This window comes from Oncorhynchus nerka, linkage group LG17 (genome assembly GCF_034236695.1).
Source record: "Oncorhynchus nerka isolate Pitt River linkage group LG17, Oner_Uvic_2.0, whole genome shotgun sequence".
Classification (NCBI taxonomy): Eukaryota; Metazoa; Chordata; class Actinopteri; order Salmoniformes; family Salmonidae; genus Oncorhynchus; species Oncorhynchus nerka.
The window spans coordinates 51,443,232-51,468,231 of NC_088412.1; positions in this window are offsets into that span (position 1 = coordinate 51,443,232).

The window sequence follows — 25,000 nt, forward strand, 5'->3', positions numbered from 1 at the left end:
ATCAATACATTACCCACCCCCCAACACTGTCAACCAAGCATCAATACATTACCCATCCCCCAACACTGACAACCAAGCATCAATACATTACCCATCCCCCAACACTGTCAACCAAGCATCAATACATTACCCATCCCCCAACACTGTCAACCAAGCATCAATACATTACCCATCCCCCAACACTGTCAACCAAGCATCAATACATTACCCATCCCCAACACTGACAACCAAGCATCAATACATTACCCATCCCCCAACACTGTCAACCAAGCATCAATACATTACCCACCCCCAACACTGTCAACCAAGCATCAATACATTACCCATCCCCAACACTGACAACCAAGCATCAATACATTACCCACCCCCAACACTGTCAACCAAGCATCAATACATTACCCATCCCCCAACACTGACAACCAAGCATCAATACATTACCCATCCCCCAACACTGACAACCAAGCATCAATACATTACCCATCCCCCAACACTGTCAACCAAGCATCAATACATTACCCACCCCCAACACTGTCAACCAAGCATCAATACATTACCCATCCCCCAACACTGTCAACCAAGCATCAATACATTACCCATCCTCCAACACTGTCAACCAAGCATCAATACATTACCCATCCTCCAACACTGTCAACCAAGCATCAATACATTACCCATCCTCCAACACTGTCAACCAAGCATCAATACATTACCCATCCCCCAACACTGTCAACCAAGCATCAATACATTACCCATCCCCCAACACTGACAACCAAGCATCAATACATTACCCATCCCCCAACACTGTCAACCAAGCATCAATACATTACCCATCCTCCAACACTGTCAACCAAGCATCAATACATTACCCATCCCCCAACACTGACAACCAAGCATCAATACATTACCCATCCCCCAACACTGTCAACCAAGCATCAATACATTACCCATCCCCCAACACTGTCAACCAAGAGTCAAGACTAAACCAATTCACCTTGGTGGTGTGCAGACGGCTTTTATATTATTCTTCAATACGTCTGTGAAACTAGTATTATATCACAGTATTATGAATTAATTGTGGTTTATTTGGTAGCATTTCGTAGTGTGACTGATTTTACTCATTGCATTAGTACTGTAGAAAGTTAGAGGTGCGCTATTTGAAAGATTCCCCCGCTCCCCCTCGGGCTTCCAGTGGGGAGACCTGAGGTCGACCTACCCCCGCCCCCCTACCTCGGGCTTCCAGTGGGGAGACCTGAGGTCAACCTACCCCGCCCCCTACCTCGGGCTTCCAGTGGGGAGACCTGAGGTCAACCTACCCCCGCCCCCTACCTCGGGCTTCCAGTGGGGAGACCTGAGGTCAACCTACCCCCGCCCCCTACCTCGGGCTTCCAGTGGGGAGACCTGAGGTCAACCTACCCGCCCCCTACCTCGGGCTTCCAGTGGGGAGACCTGAGGTCAACCTACCCCCGCCCCCTACCTCGGGCTTCCAGTGGGGAGACGTGAGGTCAACCTACCCCCGCCCCCCTACCTCAGGCTTCCAGTGGGAGACCTGAGGTCAACCTACACCCGCCCCACCCCTACCTCGGGCTTCCAGTGGAGAGACCTGAGGTCAACCTACCCCGCCCCCTACCTCGGGCTTCCAGTGGGGAGACCTGAGGTCAACCTACCCCGCTGTCCCTACCTCGGGCTTCCAGTGGGGAGACCTGAGGTCAACCTACCCCGCTCCCCCTACCTCGGGCTTCCAGTGGGGAGACCTGAGGTCAACCTACCCCGCCCCCTCCCCATCTCATACTTCTGAGTGGGAGACCTTCCCAGGCAGTAGCCTGTCTAGATCACAAACTAGAATCAGGGCGCCCACTCTGAAAAGGTTAATTGACCCACAGTCCCACACGGTGACATGATATCATTGACGTGACGTGCAAATGAGCGATAGGAAACCGATCGCACAAATGTCACTATTCCGATTTCTTTTGTGCGGGCGCCCCGTGCCGCCCCTGGCTAGATGCTGCCCTGGGCAACTGCCCATGTCACCTATACCTAAATCCACCACTGCCTCCACCTACACTAGCAAATCCCAGCACACAATTTTCAAGCCAAAATGTACATCATAAAAAATGTACATTTCCTCCGCACACATATACTGTACATACACTGTTAGCCATTTTTGTAATTTTATCAGAAACTTACTGTATTAAATCGACAGGATGATACTGTATAACCTGAATATAGTAGAAAACCGTATTTTAGGAATTCTACAAACCTTGTCCTGAAACTCAACACTAAATAAAGAATCTTTGGAATCGCCAAAAACCTTTTGAACACTAGTGGGCGTATGGTATTGTATATAGGAGATAGATCAGAGGCAGCAAGTCTCAAACCTTAATAGTCTTTGATTGGGGATCATACTTAGGCAGCCCTTTGAGCGCTGCAATTCTTTATGTGTCGTTTATCTTTCTTGTTTTTTTGTTGGTCATTTAATACATTTAAAATGTACGCCTACAACGCTGTACCTCATTCCGACGACAGCCGTAACACTAAAAGAACACTGGGTAATGTCGCTGCACCTTGGTCTCATTCCGGCGACAGCCATAACACTAAAAGAACACTGGGTAATGTCGCTGCACCTTGGTCTCATTCCGACGACAGCCGTAACACTAAATGAACACTGGGTAATGTCGCTGCACCTTGGTCTCATTCCGAAGACAGCCGTAACACTAAATGAACACTGGGTAATGTCGCTGCACCTTGGTCTCATTCCGACGACAGCCGTAACACTAAAAGAACACTGGGTAATGTCGCTGCACCTTGGTCTCATTCCGACGACAGCCGTAACACTAAATGAACACTGGGTAATGTCGCTGCACCTTGGTCTCATTCCGACGACAGCCGTAACACTAAAAGAACACTGGGTAATGTCGCTGCACCTTGGTCTCATTCCGACGACAGCCGTAACACTAAATGAACACTGGGTAATGTCGCTGCACCTTGGTCTCATTCCGACGACAGCCGTAACACTAAATGAACACTGGGTAATGTCGCTGCACCTTGGTCTCATTCCGACGACAGCCGTAACACTAAATGAACACTGGGTAATGTCGCTGCACCTTGGTCTCATTCCGACGACAGCCGTAACACTAAATGAACACTGGGTAATGTCGCTGCACCTTGGTCTCATTCCGACGACAGCCGTAACACTAAATGAACACTGGGTAATGTCGCTGCACCTTGGTCTCATTCCGACGACAGCCGTAACACTAAATGAACACTGGGTAATGTCGCTGCACCTTGGTCTCATTCCGACGACAGCCGTAACACTAAATGAACACTGGGTAATGTCGCTGCACCTTGGTCTCATTCCGACGACAGCCGTAACACTAAATGAACACTGGGTAATGTCGCTGGACCGTGGTCTCATTCCGACGACAGCCGTAACACTGAATGAACACTGGGTAATGTCGCTGCACCTTGGTCTCATTCCGACGACAGCCGTAACACTAAATGTAAAAATGTCAACTTGAAAAGAACACTGGGTAATGTCGCTGCACCTTGGTCTCATTCCGACGACAGCCGTAACACTAAATGTAAAAAATGTCAACTTGAAAAGAACACTGGGTAATGTCGCTGCACCTTGGTCTCATTCCGACGACAGCTGTAACACTAAATGTAAAAATGTCAACTTGAAAAGAACACTGGGTAATGTCGCTGCACCTTGGTCTCATTCCGACGACAGCCGGAAATTAGATTACAATAATATTAGATTACAATAATATTTTTGGTACCTTAAAATGGATTATCATAAAATGGATTACTGTAGCTATAATGTAAAATGATAGTTAAACTGTCATGTAAAATTACAGTAACTTACTGACCAATTGCTGTACATTTTACAATAAAGGTTTTACAGTGTACACACCATACACATGCATATGCTAAAAACAGGACTGAGCAAGTGTGACTTAAGTCTTAAACACACACACACACACACACACACACACACACACACACACACACACACACACACACACACACACACACACACACACACACACACACACACACACACACGCACGCACACAGACAAACACACAGCGAACTAGACCTGAACCCAGCTTCATGTCTGTTTAAACTAAATGTTCGAAGCTAATGCGGACAAATATCCACAGAGCAGCCCAGAGGTTTCCTCATTTCCTGCCCTAGGCCACACACACACACACACACACACACACACACACACACACACACACACACACACACACACACACACACACACACACACACACACACACACACACACACACACAGCTATAACTGAGCTTGCAGACCTTGGAACCATTTGTTAAACAATGCTGATGTGATACACATTGAAACTGTAACGAATCTCTTCGTTGTCTGAGGAGGAGTAGGAAGGACCAATATGCAGCGTGGTCCATTTTAATGTATTAGACTGAACACACGAAACAAAATAACAAAGTGAATGGAAGAAATGAAACAGTTCTGTCAGGTGAATACACAAAACAGAAAACAACTACCTACAAATCATAGTGGGAACACAGGCTACCTAAGTATGGTTCTCAATCAGAGACAACAATTGACAGCTGCCTCTGATTGGGAACCATCCCAGGCCAAAAGCAGAAATACAAACATAGAACAAAAACATTGAATGCCCACCCCAACTCACGCCCTGACCAAACTAAAACAGAGACATAAAAAAGGAACTAAGGTCAGGATATGACAGAAACTCTCAACAATCATCGTTGCTTCCACGCAGTGTCAACCCCACATAAAAACCTGTGTGTCAAGGAGACATGTAAAACCTGTGTGTCAAGGAGACATGTAAAACCTGTGTGTCAAGGAGACATGTAAAACCTGTGTGTCAAGGAGACATGTAAAACCTGTGTGTCAAGGAGTCATGTAAAACCTGTGTGTCAAGGAGACATGTAAAACCTGTGTGTCAAGGAGTCATGTAAAACCTGTGTGTCAAGGAGACATGTAAAACCTGTGTGTCAAGGAGACATGTAAAACCTGTGTGTCAAGGAGACATGTAAAACCTGTGTGTCAAGGAGACATGTAAAACCTGTGTGTCAAGGAGTCGTGTAAAATTGTCAGCATTTATATGAATGTTGTGCTTACACATTGCTGCTGATTACTTGTATGTTTACTGAACACACTACAGGTTTCCCCTGATTAGTATCCACACTACAGGTTTCCCCTGATTAGTATCCACACTACAGGTTTCCCCTGATTAGTATCCACACTACAGGTTTCCCCTGATTAGTATCCACACTACAGGTTTCCCCTGATTAGTATCCACACTACAGGTTTCCCCTGATTAGTATCCACACTACAGGTTTCCCCTGATTAGTATCCACACTACCGGTTTCCCCTGATTAGTGTCCACACTACCGGTTTCCCCTGATTAGTGTCCACACTACAGGTTTCCCCTGATTAGTATCCACACTACAGGTTTCCCCTGATTAGTATCCACACTACAGGTTTCCCCTGATTAGTATCCACACTACAGGTTTCCCCTGATTAGTGTCCACACTACCGGTTTCCCCTGATTAGTATCCACACTACTGCTTTCCCCTGATTAGTATCCACACTACTGCTTTCCCCTGATTAGTGTCCACACTACTGCTTTCCCCTGATTAGTATCCACACTACAGGTTTCCCCTGATTAGTATCCACACTACAGGTTTCCCCTGATTAGTATCCACACTACAGGTTTCCCCTGATTAGTATCCACACTACTGCTTTCCCCTGATTAGTGTCCACACTACTGCTTTCCCCTGATTAGTATCCACACTACTGCTTTCCCCTGATTAGTATCCACACTACAGGTTTCCCCTGATTAGTATCCACACTACAGCTTTCCCCTGATTAGTATCCACACTACTGCTTTCCCCTGATTAGTATCCACACTACAGCTTTCCCCTGATTAGTATCCACACTACAGCTTTCCCCTGATTAGTATCCACACTACAGCTTTCCCCTGATTAGTATCCACACTAGGGTTTCCCCTGATTAGTATCCACACTACAGCTTTCCCCTGATTAGTATCCACACTAGGGTTTCCCCTGATTAGTATCCACACTAGGGTTTCCCCTGATTAGTGTCCACACTACAGCTTTCCCCTGATTAGTATCCACACTAGTGTTTCCCCTGATTAGTATCCACACTAGGGTTTCCCCTGATTAGTGTCCACACTACAGCTTTCCCCTGATTAGTATCCACACTAGGGTTTCCCCTGATTAGTATCCACACTACAGCTTTCCCCTGATTAGTATCCACACTACAGCTTTCCCCTGATTAGTATCCACACTACAGTTTTCCCCTGATTAGTATCCACACTAGGGTTTCCCCTGATTAGTGTCCACACTACAGCTTTCCCCTGATTAGTATCCACACTACAGCTTTCCCCCGATTAGTATCCACACTACAGCTTTCCCCTGATTAGTATCCACACTACAGCTTTCCCCTGATTAGAATCTACACTACTGCTTTCCCCTGATTAGTATCCACACTACAGTTTTCCCCTGATTAGTATCCACACTACTGCTTTCCCCTGATTAGTATCCACACTACAGCTTTCCCCTGATTAGTATCCACACTAGGGTTTCCCCTGATTAGTATCCACACTAGGGTTTCCCCTGATTAGTATCCACACTACAGGTTTCCCCTGATTAGTGTCCACACTACCGGTTTCCCCTGATTAGTATCCACACTACTGCTTTCCCCTGATTAGTATCCACACTACTGCTTTCCCCTGATTAGTGTCCACACTACTGCTTTCCCCTGATTAGTATCCACACTACAGGTTTCCCCTGATTAGTATCCACACTACAGGTTTCCCCTGATTAGTATCCACACTACAGGTTTCCCCTGATTAGTATCCACACTACTGCTTTCCCCTGATTAGTGTCCACACTACTGCTTTCCCCTGATTAGTATCCACACTACTGCTTTCCCCTGATTAGTATCCACACTACAGGTTTCCCCTGATTAGTATCCACACTACAGCTTTCCCCTGATTAGTATCCACACTACAGCTTTCCCCTGATTAGTATCCACACTACTGCTTTCCCCTGATTAGTATCCACTCTACAGCTTTCCCCTGATTAGTATCCACACTACAGGTTTCCCCTGATTAGTATCCACACTACAGCTTTCCCCTGATTAGTATCCACACTACAGCTTTCCCCTGATTAGTATCCACACTAGGGTTTCCCCTGATTAGTATCCACACTACAGCTTTCCCCTGATTAGTATCCACACTAGGGTTTCCCCTGATTAGTATCCACACTAGGGTTTCCCCTGATTAGTGTCCACACTACAGCTTTCCCCTGATTAGTATCCACACTAGTGTTTCCCCTGATTAGTATCCACACTAGGGTTTCCCCTGATTAGTGTCCACACTACAGCTTTCCCCTGATTAGTATCCACACTAGGGTTTCCCCTGATTAGTATCCACACTACAGCTTTCCCCTGATTAGTATCCACACTACAGCTTTCCCCTGATTAGTATCCACACTACAGTTTTCCCCTGATTAGTATCCACACTAGGGTTTCCCCTGATTAGTGTCCACACTACAGCTTTCCCCTGATTAGTATCCACACTACAGCTTTCCCCCGATTAGTATCCACACTACAGCTTTCCCCTGATTAGTATCCACACTACAGCTTTCCCCTGATTAGAATCTACACTACTGCTTTCCCCTGATTAGTATCCACACTACAGTTTTCCCCTGATTAGTATCCACACTACTGCTTTCCCCTGATTAGTATCCACACTACAGCTTTCCCCTGATTAGTATCCACACTAGGGTTTCCCCTGATTAGTATCCACACTAGGGTTTCCCCTGATTAATGTCCACACTACAGCTTTCCCCTGATTAGTATCCACACTAAAGCTTTCCCCTGATTAGTATCCACACTAGGGTTTCCCCTGATTAGTATCCACACTACAGCTTTCCCCTGATTAGTGTCCACACTATAGCTTTCCCCTGATTAGTGTCCACACTACAGCTTTCCCCTGATTAGTGTCCACACTACAGCTTTCCCCTGATTAGTGTCCACACTACAGCTTTCCCCTGATTAGTATCCACACTAGGGTTTCCCCCGATTAGTGTCCACACTACAGCTTTCCCCTGATTAGTGTCCACACTACAGCTTTCCCCTGATTAGTGTCCACACTAGGGTTGGGGCGGTATCAGGATTTCCATACAGTCATACTGTTTCTGTACCATACCGGGGTATACGGTATTACCAGCAGTGTACACAAGGGGCTCTATTTTTTAGGATGCACAAAACATGTTAGTCAACAGGGCTCTTAATCCAGGGGGGATTGAATGTCTCTGCTGTACCCAAGAAGCTTGATCTTGACATAAATATACTTAGCTATCCCCCGCACGTTATTGAAAATCATGCCATCAGTATTTCAAAATACACAATATATCACCCAAGCCTAATCCACACAACTAATACATTTGGCATGCCTAACAACAGTGTTGCCAAGGGTTGCAGTATTGTTTGGTAATTAGTCCAAAACATTTCTCACACGCATTGTCTTTCACTACAGCAATATGTTGTCAGTAAGTTTGGTTAATGTTGCCCATACGTTTTCTTGTACAGCAAAGTCTCTGTACTTAACACAGCTGTTGACTAAGGGTCACTTTCCATTAAATGTATTCAGTCTCCAGTCCAGAGAGACGTGTAAAGAGAGGAGAGGGAGAGAAAGAGAGAAAGAGAGAAATAGATAGGGAGAGAAAGAGATAGAGATGGAAAGGAAGAGAGGATGAGAGAGAGACAGGAGGGGAAACAGAAATTGCCAAACAGCTCTGAGACTGAGTTTCTCAGTAAGGTAAAGTTGTAGAGACGTAAACTCAAAGCGACAGAGAGACAGAGTTCTCACTGTTTACAGATGCCGCCTGCCAAACTCCAACCTTGCCCCAGCCCCAACGGCCGCTCTTTATCCCCAACTAGAGTTGCCCCATACCTGCCTTCCACTTCCTATGCCAAGAGGAAAGACGGGGCCAGGGACGAAGGGGCGGTGGAATAGGATGAGGAAGGGTATGTGTGTGTGCGCGAACATGTGTGTATTCACTAATGAATATGTGTGTATTCACTAATGAAAAATGTATCAGTGAAAGGCCTGACTGAGGCCTGACTGATGTGGGAGATTTGGTTTCCAGAGCAGCAGGAGGGAGACTAGGGAGACAGGTGAGGGAAGGGGGAGGCTGTGCCCGAAACCCTAACAAGACCTTACTTCAAAGGGTGTGGTATGGACTCTCTCATTCTCTCTTTTTCACTTACACACACACACGCACACGCGCACGCGCGCACGCGCACGCGCACACGCGCACACGCGCACACTGTCTGGACTTCTCCTGCTCCAAAACGAGCACACACCGGGCTCTGTGTAGGAGACGTAAGTCATGGGGGTGGGGGGTTGACAGGGTGCGGGTTTCCACACCTGTGTTTGCACCAGTAATTACGGGCGCGGATGCTATTTCGGGGTGACACACACACCCCCCGAGGAACATAGAATGCCTCTCATAGTCCATGGTACACACACAGCCTCTGTTTGAGATGGAGGGAGGGAGGTAGTGGGAGTAGTGTTTTCTCAGGTTAGAGTGTGAAGGCCAGCGGAAAGGTCTGTAATGAACTGTAAATAAAGACGTCTAATATTCACAGTTCAACTCATTATAGCTCTCATCAAACGCTAAAGTCTTTATGATGGGGCGGGCCAGGATGACTCAGGGGAAGTTCCCTACACTGGGCTGTGGACCTAATATCAAATCAAATCAAATGTATTTATAAAGCCCTTCTTACATCAGCTGTTATCTCAAAGTGCTGTACAGAAACCCAGCCTAAAATGCCAAACAGCAAGCAATGCAGGTGTAGAAGCAGGGTGGCTAGGAAAAACTCCCTAGAAAGGCCAGAACCTAGGTAGAAACCTAGAGAGGAACCAGGCTATGAGGGGTGGCCAGTAATACACAGGAATAGAAGAAATGTCTTATTTATACAATAGATTTCCTCTTCTGAGACAGTGAGAATGGTGCAAGACAGGAAATGTGACAGGTCTAACGTTACAATGGGCGGTTAAAAAGTCTATTAGAGGTTGCGATGGTTTTGGAAATATAAAACAACTTAGTGCACGTAACAAACCCAAGACAAAACACACATAGACAACTGCACATATTGTGTTACAAAAAGAAACACTGACTCACACCGAGTGGTTGTTATATTACTAGTATGTGACTGACTGGTGAACATGGCCAGCAGCAGTCTCTCTCCTTGCCTCTCTTCTCCTCCCATCCCATCCGCTCCTCTACCCTCCAACCTAATTCTGATTGGGTGGGCCTGGCTCCCAGTGGGTGGGCCTATGCCCTCCCAAGCCCGGCAGATGTAAACAACCACTTAAACTTGGCTGCCCCTTGGAGCGATAAACACAGTGTCAGAGAGACAGGAATTGGCCCATATCAACTACCATGAGCTCTACACACACACAGAAGCAGAGTCCGAGAGATCTCTAGTCACAGAGAGAGATAGTGAGGAGGATGATAGAGATAGAAGAACAGAGAGAGATAGTGAGGAGGATGATAGAGATAGAAGTACAGAGAGAGATAGTGAGGAGGATGATAGAGATAGAAGTACAGAGAGAGATAGTGAGGAGGATGATAGAGATAGAAGTACAGAGAGAGATAGTGAGGAGGATGATAGAGATAGAAGAACAGAGAGAGATAGTGAGGAGGATGATAGAGATAGAAGAACAGAGAGAGATAGTGAGGAGGATGATAGAGATAGAAGTACAGAGAGAGATAGTGAGGAGGATGATAGAGATAGAAGTACAGAGAGAGATAGTGAGGAGGGTGATAGAGAGAGAAGAACAGAGAGAGATAGTGAGGAGGATGATAGAGATAGTACAGAGAGAGATAGTGAGGAGGATGATAGAGATAGAAGAACAGAGAGAGATAGTGAGGAGGGTGATAGAGATAGAAGTACAGAGAGAGATAGTGAGGAGGATGATAGAGATAGAAGTACAGAGAGATAGTGAGGAGGATGATAGAGATAGAAGTACAGAGAGAGATAGTGAGGAGGATGATAGAGATAGAAGTACAGAGAGAGATAGTGAGGAGGATGATAGAGATAGAAGTACAGAGAGAGATAGAAGAACGGTGGCTAGGAAATAGTAAGAGAGTAAGAGAGAAATAGTAAGCGGAGACAGACAATGACAGTGAGAGACACTCAATGAGAGGGGAAAAGAAAGAACAATAGATGGGTCGTTTCACCAATTCGTTGCCTTTTGACTGGAACTTGGTAAAAAAACTAACATTTGATTTCCCCTAATTTGTACATTCTCTCAAACAGAACACATTCAACTTAATAATAAATGTTTTTCCCATCTCAAGAGGTTGAATAAAAAAAGAAGACTATGTTAAGTGCCTATTAACACATAAGGGTTCCCCTAAGTTATATGGAACTGGTTTAAGAAGGTCAAGGTTCATACGAGGCTGAAACAAGACCGTAGTAAGTTCCTATTAAGTGCCAACTAAAGTAACCGGGTTGACGGTAGCAAGGTTGACCTTAAAATAAGGGACAGACATAAATGAATCACTAAATCACATGAAATAAATAATAATCTTCAGAAATGACCTTGTCAAAGCAAATACATAACTAGGGCTTTACAATGATGATGAAAACTTGGCGACATGTTTGGGTTAATAGTCACAGAGGGATACATACATTATATATACAGTACCAGTCAAAAGATTGGACACACCTACTCATTCAATGGTTTTTCTTTATTTTTACTATTTTCTACATTGTAGAATAATAAAGAAGACAACACAACTATAAAATAACACAAATGGAATCATGTAGTAACCAAAGAAGTGTTAAACAAATCAAAATATATTTCATATTTGAGCTTCTTCAACGTAGGCCACCCTTTGCCTTGATGATAGCATTGCACACTCTAACCATTCTCTCAACCAGATTCACCTGGAATGCTTTTCCAATAGTCTTGAAGGAGTTCCCACATATGCAGAGCGTTTGTTGGCTGCTTTTCTTTCACTCTGCGGTCCAACTCATCACAAACCATCTCAATTGCGTTGAGGTCAGGTGATTGTGGAGGCCAGGTCATCAGATGCAGCACTCCATCACTCTCCTTCTTGGTAAATCTGCCCTTACACAGCCTGGAGGTGTGTTGAGTCATTGTCCTTTTGAAAATCAAATGATAGTCCCACTAAGCACAAAACAGATGGGATGGTATATCGCTGCAGAATGCTGTGTTAGCCATCCTGGTTAAGTGTGCCTTGTATTCTAAATAAATCACTGACAGTGTCATAAACAAAGCACCCTCACACCATCACACCTCCTCCTCCATGCTTCACAGTGGGAACCACACATGCAGAGATCATCCCTTCATCTACTCTGCGTCTCACAAAGACACTGCGGTTGGAAGCAAAAATCTCAAATTTGGACTCATCAGACCAAAAGACAGATTTCCAATTGTCGAATGTCCATTGCTCATGTTCCTTGGCCTAAGCAAGTCTCTTCTTATTATTGGTGTCTTTTAGCAGTAGTTTTATTTGACCATGAAGGTTTCGCACAGTCTATTCTGAACAGTTGATGTTGAGATGTGTCTGTTAATTTAACATTTATTTGGGCTGCAATTTCTGAGGCTGGTAACTCTAATGAATTTATCCTCTGCAGCAGAGGTAATTCTGGGTCTTGCTTTCCTGTGACGGTCCTCATGAGAGCCAGTTAACGCTAATGAACGTATCCTCTGCAGCAGAGGTAATTCTGGGTCTTCCTTTCCTGTGGCGGTCCTCATGAGAGCCAGTTTCACAGCGCTTGATGGTTGTTGTGACTGCACTTGAAGAAACTTTCAAAGTTCTTGAAATTGTCCATATTGACAGACCTTTATGTCTTAAAGTAATGATGGATTCTTTTTGCTTATTTGAGCTGTTCTTGCCATAATATGGACTTGGTCTTTTACCAAATAGGTCTATCTTCTGTACCAACCCTACCTTGTCACAACACAACTGATTGGCTCAAACCCATTAAGAAGGAAAGAAATTCCCCAAATTAACTTTTAACAAGGCACACCTGTTAATTGAAATACATTCCAGGTGACTACCTCATGAAGCTGGTTGAGAGAATGCCAAGAATTTGCAAAGCTGTCATCAAGGCAAAAGGTGGCTACTTTGAAGAATCTCAAATATAAAATATATATTTTGTTTACTAGATGATTCCATGTGTGTTATTTCATAGTTTTGATGTCTTCACTATTATTCTACAATGTAGAAAATAGTACAAATAATGAAAAAACCCTGGAATGAGTATGTGTGTTTTTGGTACCCTTCCCCAGATCTGTGCCTCCACACAATCCTGTCTATGAGCTCTACGGACAATTCCTTCAACCTCAGGCTGTTTTTTTTTTCTCTCTAACATGCACTGTCAACTGTGGGACCTTCCATAGATGTGTACTGTATGTACCTTTCCAAATCATGTCCAATCAATTGAATTCTCCACAGGTGAACTCCAATCAAGTTGTAGACACATCTCAAGGATGATCAATTGAAACACAATGCACCTTAGCCCAAATTCGAGACTCAGAGCAAAGGGTCTGACTACTTACTGTATGTTATTTCTGCTTTTCTTTTTCATACATTAGCAAACATTTCTAAAAACCTGTTTTTGCTTTGTAATTAGGGGGTATTGTGTGTAGATTGATGAAAAATCACAAATATTTAATCCATTTTAGAATACGGCTATAAAGTAAAATATTAGGAAAAGGTCACGGGGTCTGAATACTTTCCGAAAGCACTGTAGGCTCAGCAATGACTTTTTAAAGAAGGAAGGATCTAAACGATTTGACCTAGATGTTTTTTTTTTGTGGTCAAGTTTAAGGAGCTCCTTTAGCAGCTCAGACTCGGCCGTATGCAGGGAGAAACTTTGTAGCGGGGCAGGGGAAAAAGGGGGCAAGTCTCATTAGAGCATCGGGGCAAGTCTCATTAGAGCATCGGGGCAAGTCTCATTAGAGCATCGGGGCAAGTCTCATTAGAAGGGCAGGGAGATGAGGAAATGTTGGACGGTCAAGGAGGCATGGCTGACTCAAGTAGGAATCCAGACTTAATGAAGTGGTGAGTAAAGTGCTCAGCCACACGCTCCTGGTCAGTAACAACCACATCATCAACATTATGGGACATTGGCAGCTGTGAAGAGGAGGCGTTATTCTCTAGGTCTTTCACCGTTCTTTCACAACTTCCTGGGGTTAGACCCACAGAGAGAGAACTGCTCCTTAAAGTAAATAACATAAGCCTTCCAGATTGCCTGAGTGCACTTATTTCTCATTTTCCTGAATAAGAGCCAGTCAGTCAATTCTCCTTTTCTTTATGGGGACATTTGTTAACAATATCATTGAAAATATAGAAAACAAATCTTGTTTAAGCATCTTCTACAGAGGGTCTTCTACAGAGGGTCTTCGACAGAGGGTCTTCTACAGAGGGTCTTCGACAGAGGGTCTTCTACAGAGGATCTTCGACAGAGGGTCTTCGACAGAGGGTCTTCTACAGAGGGTCTTCGACAGAGGGTCTTCTACAGAGGGTCTTCGACAGAGGGTCTTCTACAGAGGGTCTTCTACAGAGGATCTTCGACAGAGGGTCTTCTACAGAGGGTCTTCTACAGAGGGTCTTCTACAGAGGATCTTCTACAGAGGGTCTTCTACAGAGGGTCTTCTACAGAGGGTCTTCTACAGAGGATCTTCGACAGAGGGTCTTCTACAGAGGGTCTTCTACAGAGGGTCTTCTACAGAGGGTCTTCGACAGAGGGTCTTCTACAGAGGGTCTTCGACAGAGGGTCTTCTACAGAGGGTCTTCTACAGAGGGTCTTCGACAGAGGGTCTTCTACAGAGGGTCTTCTACAGAGGGTCTTCTACAGAGGGTCTTCGACAGAGGGTCTTCTACAGAGGGTCTTCTACAGAGGATCTTCTACAGAGGGTCTTCTACAGAGGGTCTTCTACAGAGGGTCTTCGACAGAGGGTCTTCTACAGAGGGTCTTCTACAGAGGGTCTTCTACAGAGGGTCTTCTACAGAGGGTCTTCGACAGAGGGTCTTCGACAGAGGGTCTTCTACAGAGGGTCTTCTACAGAGGGTCTTCGACAGAGGGTCTTCTACAGAGGGTCTTCGACAGAGGGTCTTCTACAGAGGGTCTTCGACAGAGGGTCTTCTACAGAGGGTCTTCTACAGAGGGTCTTCGACAGAGGGTCTTCTACAGAGGGTCTTCTACAGAGGGTCTTCTACAGAGGGTCTTCGACAGAGGGTCTTCTACAGAGGGTCTTCGACAGAGGGTCTTCTACAGAGGGTCTTCTACAGAGGGTCTTCTACAGAGGGTCTTCGACAGAGGGTCTTCTACAGAGGGTCTTCTACAGAGGGTCTTCGACAGAGGGTCTTCTACAGAGGGTCTTCTACAGAGGGTCTTCTACAGAGGGTCTTCGACAGAGGGTCTTCTACAGAGGGTCTTCGACAGAGGGTCTTCTACAGAGGGTCTTCTACAGAGGGTCTTCTACAGAGGGTCTTCGACAGAGGGTCTTCTACAGAGGGTCTTCTACAGAGGGTCTTCGACAGAGGGTCTTCTACAGAGGGTCTTCTACAGAGGGTCTTCGACAGAGGGTCTTCTACAGAGGGTCTTCGACAGAGGGTCTTCTACAGAGGGTCTTCGACAGAGGGTCTTCGACAGAGGGTCTTCGACAGAGGGTCTTCTACAGAGGGTCTTCTACAGAGGGTCTTCGACAGAGTGTCTTCGACAGAGGGTCTTCTACAGAGGGTCTTCTACAGAGGGTCTTCGACAGAGGGTCTTCGACAGAGGGTCTTCTACAGAGGGTCTTCGACAGAGGGTCTTCGACAGAGGGTCTTCGACAGATTCTATACCAATTTACAGAAGCCAGGTCATGAAGGAAGGCTTGCTCATGATTTTTTTTTAGAAAGCGTCAATAACAAATCAGGACAGGTCATTTAATTGAGCAGCCATTACGAACACAGGCTGTAAAACAGTGAGTAAGTTCGTAAGGTGTAGTGACTAAGGTCATTGCAGAAAACACCAGACGGACACCTATCAGGATTATTTGTGATGATGACAACAAGAAGAGTAGACTTTTCTGGGTGTTTGGAGTCATACCTTGTGGGATTTGTAATAATATGAGAGATTTATGAAGTCCCATTGTTTTAAGACTTGGTCAGGTGGCAACTTCTTCTGGATTGGTGTCCCTTCCATGGGACGGTTGAGCTAACGTAAGCTAATGCGATTAGCATGAGGTTGTAAGTAACAAGAACATTTCCCTGGACATAGACATATCTGATATTGGCAGAAAATTTAAATTCTTGTTAATCTAACTGCACTGTCCAATTTACAGTAGCTATTACAGTGAAAGAATACCATTCTATTGTTTGAGGAGAGTGCACAATTTTTGTCACGACTTCTTCCGAAGTTGGCTCCCCTGCCTGTTCAGGCGGTGCTCGGCGGTCGTCGTCACCATCCTACTAACCGCCACCGATCCCTTTTTCGTTTGTCATTTTTGTTTTGTCTTATTAGTTCCACCTGTGTTCTGTTGTATGGCTTAATGAGCTTCCCTATTTTAAGTACGTGTACCCGCCCTTGTTTTGTGCGGGATTGTCTTTATGTTACATGTGTGTGTTTTAGGTAGAGGTGGTTATGTTTTCTGGACTTGCCAGCCTGTGTTTTTGGGTAGTCACTTTGTTGTCCGCGCCCTGTGTTGTTGGGCTTGTCATTTTTGTGTGCCGTATTAAAGAGCACTTTTGGAACTCTCTGCGTCTGATTCTACTACATTCCTTTCACATTTCCATAAACTTCAAAGTGTTTCCTTTCAAATGTTACCAATAATATGCATATCCTTGCTTCAGGACCTGAGCTACAGGCAGTTAGATGTGAGTATGTCATTGTAGGCGACTATTGAAAGAAAAGGGGCTAATCCTTAAGAGATGTTAAGTATGACCCAGTTTAGGTTGCTTATTCAGACTTAGTGTAAGGGGCCAGGAGAGAGCTTCAGGCAGTTAGGGTACAGGCCGGTGCTGATGGTGGATGATAACACCCAGTAACAAGTTCAAATCTAATTGTTTGACTTGGTGGAGACAACTGAGCACTGAAGGTGATCCTTGGTAAAGTTTCCCACTCCAACACCTTTGGAAGATCTGTCTTGCCGGAAAAGTTTATAACCAGAACGGTTAACATCAGTTTTCGAACACTCTTTGTTAACCATGTCTAAGTAATGAACGACACGTCTGGATTGGAGCTGTGAACCCACACTTTCAATTGATGCATTTTGGGAAATAAGATTCTCATGTTAACATGCAGAAAACCCAGACTTTTATGAGGGTATAAGTCAGTGAAGCAGAAATCAGAGCCCAAGTCCAAATTGGGGCTAGCAACAGGAGACGGGCCAGGGTGCACAATTCCATATTTTTTATTTATCCTTTATTTAACGAGGCAAGTCAGTTAAGAAAAAAATCTTATTTACAATTACGGCCTAGGAACAGTGGGTTAACTGCCTTGTTCAGGGACAGAACGATAGATTTTTACCTTATCAGCAACCTTTCGGTTACTGGCCCAACACCTTAACCACTAGGCTACCTGCCGCCCCATATCATCAGCAGTAATACAATCAGGGCACGGCAGAGGACAGGGAGAGCTCTGCACTGTTGATTTTCTATGACAATTGAATGTGCATCAGATGGTAACAAGCTCATATTGTACAGGAATTTCATCAGGTAACATGAATACAAAGTGGGCGAGAGCTGGTTAGAATAGGATGGGAGGCTACGAGACTGTGTAACTAATAGAGAGTCAGAGTCGTGAGTGTGGAAACAAACATTGTCTGTCCCATGTTCGGGTAAACAAGCAAGTTCATAGTCAACACAGGAGTCATGGGGCAAATAGCATAAAGCACAACAAAAAAAAAGAAAATGACCTGGGGATAGCCATTGTAAATTCAAAGAGTAACTCGCCCAAACAAGATAACTTGAAAGAGTAGCTCTATATGACAAAAGACAAAATAAGTAAATAGTAGGTCTATACTAGTTAATTGAACTGTTTCTGTGTAAGCTCACATAGAAAGCTTCACAAGTTATTTTGCCTACATAAAACTCTGATCAGTCCAAAGTCTTTGGTGTGCGTGTGCTTGAGGTGAGAAAAGGCTTGGGAGAGAGGGGGGGGGGAGTTTGGCATGTATACCTGTACCAGACAGGGGGAGACAGGGAACAGATCGCCGGGTGGGTTTGAAGCAGCAGTACAGGGTAGCCTAGTGGTTAGAGCGGTGGACTAGCAAACGTAAGGTTGTGAGTTCAAACCCCCGATCTGACAAGGTACAAATCTGTTGTTCTACCCCTGAACAGGCGGTTAACCCACTGTTCCTAGGCCAGTTAACCCACTGTTCCTAGACCAGTTAACCCACTGTTCCTTGACCAGTTAACCCACTGTTCCTAGGCCAGTTAACCCACTGTTCCTTGACCAGTTAACCCACTGTTCCTAGGCCAGTTAACCCACTGTTCCTAGGCCAGTTAACCCACTGTTCCTAGACCAGTTAACCCACTGTTCCTAGGCCGTCATTGAAAATAAGAATTTGTTCTTAACTGACTTGCCGAGTTAAATAAAGGTAAAATAAAAAGTGCAACGGGAGTAGGTGTCTGACCTGCTTGGGAGAAACTTTTTTTCTGGAGGCTGAGGAGGCGTTCAACCTTACCTGGCAGGTACGTATTAGAGCAGAGAAAAACATCCGAAGCAAAAAGCTTGTAGAAAAACCGTGGTAAAGTTGGCTTGAGTTTCGATATTCGCCAGACATTCAGGCCATCAAACATGAAATTCAGAATTTTAATGAATTCTCCATGTGGTCTATATTAAAGGGATACTTTGGGATTTTGGCATTGAGGTCCTTTATCTACTTCCCCAGAGTCAGATGAACTCGTGGAAAAAAAAATGATGTCTCTGCGTGCTATTTGAAGGAAATTGCTAACTAGCTCTAGTGCAATTGCTAACTAGTGTTAGAAACAATGAAGGAAGTTAGTTTCAAAAACCAATGGTTAGTAGCATTAGTACAATGACTGGAAGTCTATCTGCTCTCGTGAAACGACCTCTAACTTCCTTCATACTGTACACAGACAAATAAAATTGGTATGAGTTCATCGGACTCTGGGGAAGTAGATAAAGGGCTAATTGCCAAAATCCAGAAGTATTCCTTTAATATAGACCACATGGAGAATTCATTAAAATCAGCATTTTCACATGTTCCTCCAGGCACTTTAAAATACTAAACAGGCTTTCAAAATGCCATATTGGTGCACAATTTCTACTTAAAATATAAAAGGGATGCAAAAAGGACTCTTATCGTGGAACGATCCAGACAGTGACAGTGAGAGAGGTAGAGAAAGAAAAGGAGACAGTGAGAGACAGATCTGAAGTCAGTGAGAGTGAGAGAAAGGGAAAGAAGAATAGACAGATAAGCAAGAAAGAAAAGGAGACAGTGAGAGTGAGAGAAAGGGAAAGAAGAATAGACAGAGAAGCAAGAAAGAAAAGGAGACAGTGAGAGTGTGAGAAAGGGAAAGAAGAATAGACAGAGAAGCAAGAAAGAAAAGGAGACAGTGAGAGTGTGAGAAAGGGAAAGAAGAATAGACAGAGAAGCAAGAAAGAAAAGGAGACAGTGAGAGTGTGAGAAAGGGAAAGAAGAATAGACAGAGAAGCAAGAAAGAAAAGGAGACAGTGAGAGTGTGAGAAAGGGAAAGAAGAATAGACAGAGAAGCAAGAAAGAAAAGGAGACAGTGAGAGTGTGAGAAAGGGAAAGAAGAATAGACAGAGAGGCAAGAAAGAAAAGGAGACAGTGAGAGACATATTTGTAGTAAATTGACTCTGCTGTGAGACAGACAGTTCTCCATTCAGCTCTGTAAAGATATTATGAGAGGACAGCTGTTAAGTGGGAAGACAATGTCAAGACAAATGCGCAGTTCCTCAGCGTGATTGAGTGAATGTGTGTGTGTAGGGGGGGTTCCCTGTCTGTGACCTCCGAATGATAGCATTTTTCTTCACTCTTAACTTGCCCCTTAAGTTCCTCGTTTGCGTCCTATTTGACCCCCGGGTGACCCTGCCACCACCTTTCCCTGACCCCTACTCTCTTTATTTTTCTATCTCTCCCTCGCCTCACAATCCCTTAGTCAGCAACACACACACCCACGCACGCACGCACGCACGCACACACACACACACACACACACACACACACACACACACACACACACACACACACACACACACACACACACACACACACACTTGCCACTGAACGGTGCCTTACTGCGAGTGACACTTAATAAAAAAAAAGCCCTCCCAGAGAAAGCCCCAACTTCTAAACCCAAGCACAGCTCTCTCTCCCCCTCTCTTCTTCCCTCTCCCACTCTCTCTTTCTCTCCCTCTCCCTCTCTCTTCTTCCCTCTCCCACTCTCTCTTTCTCTCTCTCTCCCTCTCCCTCTCTCTGTTTTAATCATCGGTAGTCGTAGCAGCAGCTCAGTGAAAGTGTAATTGTGCTGTAGTGAAGGTAGCATGGGGCTTTGAATCACTTTTCTCTCCTCAGACAAACACCTCCACAACCTTGACCCTAACCTCCACACAACGTTTCCTCACCAATTATTCACAGGACTTTATTAACAAACAGAGAGAGGGGAGAGCGGGGGAATTGTGAGGGATGGAGGGGAGAGAGTTTGACTGTGTATGAGGAAAATGCCTCTTTTAATACATGCTAGCTCAATTTAAAACAGTGCACCCTTCACAGTACGTGTGCAACTTCTCGATATATACCCAGTTTAATATTGTAAACATGTGTGTATACGCGTGCAACAATGTGTGTGTGTGTGTGTGTGCGTGTGTGCGTGGGTATGTGTCTGCATATGCCCAGTTTGATTTTATAAGCTTGCGCTGAGAGTGCAGATCTCACAACGTAATATAAAACAGACGACATGAGGAAGCCATTTTTTGCTCAGTAAATGAGGGAAGACAGGCTTTCAGTGCTGTGACCCAACCAATGTCTCCATTACATTAAACGCATCAGGGCTGTTTGAAGTGGACTGTTTCAGACACAGCCTCTGCCACACTCAATATACTACGTACAGCTAGCTCCCTGTATACTGTAGGAAGGAGTGTGTGTCCTATACATACAGTCAGCCAAGTCAGTCACTGAATAATGTAATCAGAAAAGAAGGCCAGTGATGTATGATATGAGAAGCAGCTTGGGAGAGGGAGAGAGGTGGGAGATGTGTAAGGGAGCTGGGAGTCATGATATTTGGCCTGGCTCACTGTTTGACGCTCTCTCTCTCTCCCTCTCTCTCGCGCGAAGAGGGGGTTTCCCACGAGCCACTTGACTGCGTCTGATGGCGAGGGTTACGGAGAGCGAGAGAAAACAAAGGCGAGGGAGGAGGTCACACACATTCCAGTCCAAAAACAAGTCAGTCTGACTGACTCCTCTCCAATTAACCAGTGAAAAGGGAGAAGACCTAGGCTGTCCCGATTGGCAGCCTACTCCCTATGTAGTGCACTACATACCGATTTCCGGTTGCTACTTGGGACACAGTCTTAGTCTCCCACTCACTAGAATCAGAACACTAGAATCAGAACACTAGAATCAGAACACTAGAATCTCAACACCAACCTCACAATCACCGGACCATCACACTCTTCATCACAATAACAACTGTCATCAAAGAAACAGTATTTATGGACAGGAACAGCAGTGTCAGGAGCCCTCATTGGCCAAGTCCCCCACAGATCCTAAATGACCTATCCCAATCTCCATTTATCCTAGGTCCCACCAACTGTTAGGGCCGTGGTCCCGTGGTGGGAACATCAATCAGCGGAAATGTTCAAGAGCGCCACCTATAGTGGTTGATAAAACTCAAACTTTCATTAAAATGGACATACAATGTACTGAATTAAAGCTACACTCATTGTGCATCTATCCACTAAGTCAGATTTGTAAAATGCTTTTCGGCAAAAGCATGAGAAGCTATTATCTGATAGCATGTATCCCCCAGAATACAGCAACGTCACCTAACGACAGATTTTGCGATAGCCGGGGGCTACTCAAAACGCAGAAATAAAATATAAAACATTCATTACCTTTGACGAGCTTCTTTCTTGGCACTCCTAGATGTCCCATAAACATCATTTTGGGTCTTTTTTCGATTAAATCGGTCCATATATAGCCTAGATATCGATCTATGAATACTGTGTGAACAACGGAAAAAAATAGCTTTTTCTAACGTAATGTCATTTTTTTTAATTAAAAAAGTCGACGATAAACTTTCACAAAACACTTCGAAATACTTTTGTAATGCAACTTTAGGTATTAGTACACGTTAATAAGCAATAAAATTCATCAGGAGGCGATGTAAATTCTATAGGTGTCCGTCTGGAAAAAATGTCCGGAGAAATCTCAACCAAAACATCCGGTCGGAGACAGGAGGGAATCGGTTCCCTTGTGTCGGTTTGACCAAGAATCAAAGCCGAAGCAAATGACAAGACTCTAGACATCGTGTGGAAGCTGTAGGTACTGCAACCTCAGCCTCATTTATTCCGGTTCACCTTTAACAATTCCTGGAAGTGGCGCATGGATATTTATTTCCATTTTCAGTGATCAGATTTTCCTGCACTTTTCGATGAAACACACGTTCTGTTATAGTCACAGCTGTGATTTAACCAGTTTTAGAAACGTCTGAGTGTTTTCTATCCACACATACTAATCATATGCATATACTATATTCCTGGCATGAATAGCAGGGCGCTGAAATGTTGCGCGATTTTTAACAAAAAGCTGCGAAAATTCGCAACTTCCCTAACAGGATATATATTATCAAAGAAATAGTATTTATGGACAGGAACAGCAGTGTCAGGAGCCCTCATTGGCCAAGTCCCCCACAGATCCTAAATGACCTATCCCAATCTCCATTTATCCTAGGTCCCACAGATAATGGGCTTGACCATTCTGATATTTATGGCAGGTTGGCATTTATTGTCATGAATCTTGCCCTGGAGGCAGCTCTGAAGCTGAAGCTGAAGGTTAAACTTAACCCTAACCACACTGCTAACCCTAATGCCTAATCCTAACCTTAAATTAAAAAACAAAAGCACATTTTTGTTTTGATGAATTTTTACAATATACAATATATTTGACTTTGAAGCTGGCCCATCTAGCGTAAATCGCTCAGTTCTGCCCCAGGGCAAGATTTATGACGATAAACATCAACTTGCATATTTATAGGGAAATTTGACCAGGGCCGCTCCAGGCATAAACAACAAAATTGGTCGCTTAGGGACCCCAACCCAAAAATCTCAAATGTGGATATATATTTGAAGGAAATCAGAGTCTCAACTTACTGTTGAGAGTTAGAATAGTAGAACACACAAGCTGCAAGTTTGAAATGTGGTTGTGCATCAGCAGTTTCTCTTGTTTTGTCAGACAATCACTCAGTTAGTCATGTCAGCTGGCAATTTTCAGATAGTCAAGTCAGCTGGCAATTTTCAGGTAGTCAAGTCAGCTGGCAATTTTCAGGTAGTCAAGTCAGCTGGCAATTCTCAGGTAGTCAAGTTAGCTGGCAATTTTCAGGTAGTCAAGTCAGCTGGCAATTTTCAGGTAGTCAAGTCAGCTGGCAATTTTCAGGTAGTCAAGTCACCTGGCAATTTTCAGGTAGTCAAGTCAGCTGGCAATTTTCAGGTAGTCAAGTTAGCTGGCAATTTTCAGGTAGTCAAGTCAGCTGGCAATTTTCAGGTAGTCATGTCAGCTGGCAATTTTCAGGTAGTCAAGTTAGCTGGCATTTTCAGGTAGTCAAGTCAGCTGGCAATTTTTGTTTGGTAAATTAGTCTAGCCGGTTAGCTAAACTTAAGAGTAATTATGGCCGAATACCGACCGAGTACGCAGGGCACATTGGCCAAGGGCCCTGACCTCCAGGGGGCCCCACATTTTGCTAGTCACTCTCAATCAGATACAATTAACATGGCTTAAGTCATGGCAAAATGTGTAAGAATTGCAGGTAAATTTGCTTCAAAAATGCAAGACATTCTCTCCACCCAATGGCAAAATGACTCAAATTGGAGGAAATTAGCTGTAAAAGAGCAAAAAATATCTCTGCCCTTGGCTAAATATGTAGAACCGTATGAAATGTGTAATACAATTGTAAATGTTTCTCTCCCCTTGGCAAAATGTGTAGAACTGCAGACAACTTCCGTTAAAACTGCAACAATTTCTCTTTGCCCAGTGGCAAAATGTCAAGGGTGGGGGGTGCCACAAAAATAAATGGCATACACTACACACACAGACTGTAGAAAGGGGGATTATTGCATTAGGGTGGTTCTCACACTTGTGCCTCCCACTCAGGGAGTTTCTCTGCTTCACAGGGCCAGCTGTGGGATCCAAGACATACCAACCCCTGTCCACACCCTCATCCCACGACTCATCATTTCACCTTCAGGCCCATCCAAACTCCTACCCCCACCCTATTGCACCCCCCATTGCCACTTTGCCCTCCCTCCCATCCCCACCCTCACAGATCACTGTACTCATCACCCTTCAGACCCCTCTGCTCCATCCTGTTAAGCCCACAGTGTGAGCCCTCTTTACCTCCCTCTGTGTCGTCGTCCCCCCCATTCCCCCACTCCCATCCCCCACTCCTCTCTGTCCAGGTGGGAGGTAAACCCTAGGGTTCACTCTGTGTGGAATCTGTTCACCCCGCAAACAAAACAACATTATAGCTCAGCTGAACCACAAAACACAGAGAACTGCACTAAAATGCCCTTCCTCCCAAACCCAACCCACAGACCTACGACCTGCCCATCCCAAACTCAACAGGATGCCAATATTTACCCATCATAAAGCATAGCTTAATACAAGTAATCAGAAAACATATTATATTCTCAATGAATAAACAAGGGAAAAGCAAAAGTTAGTTCA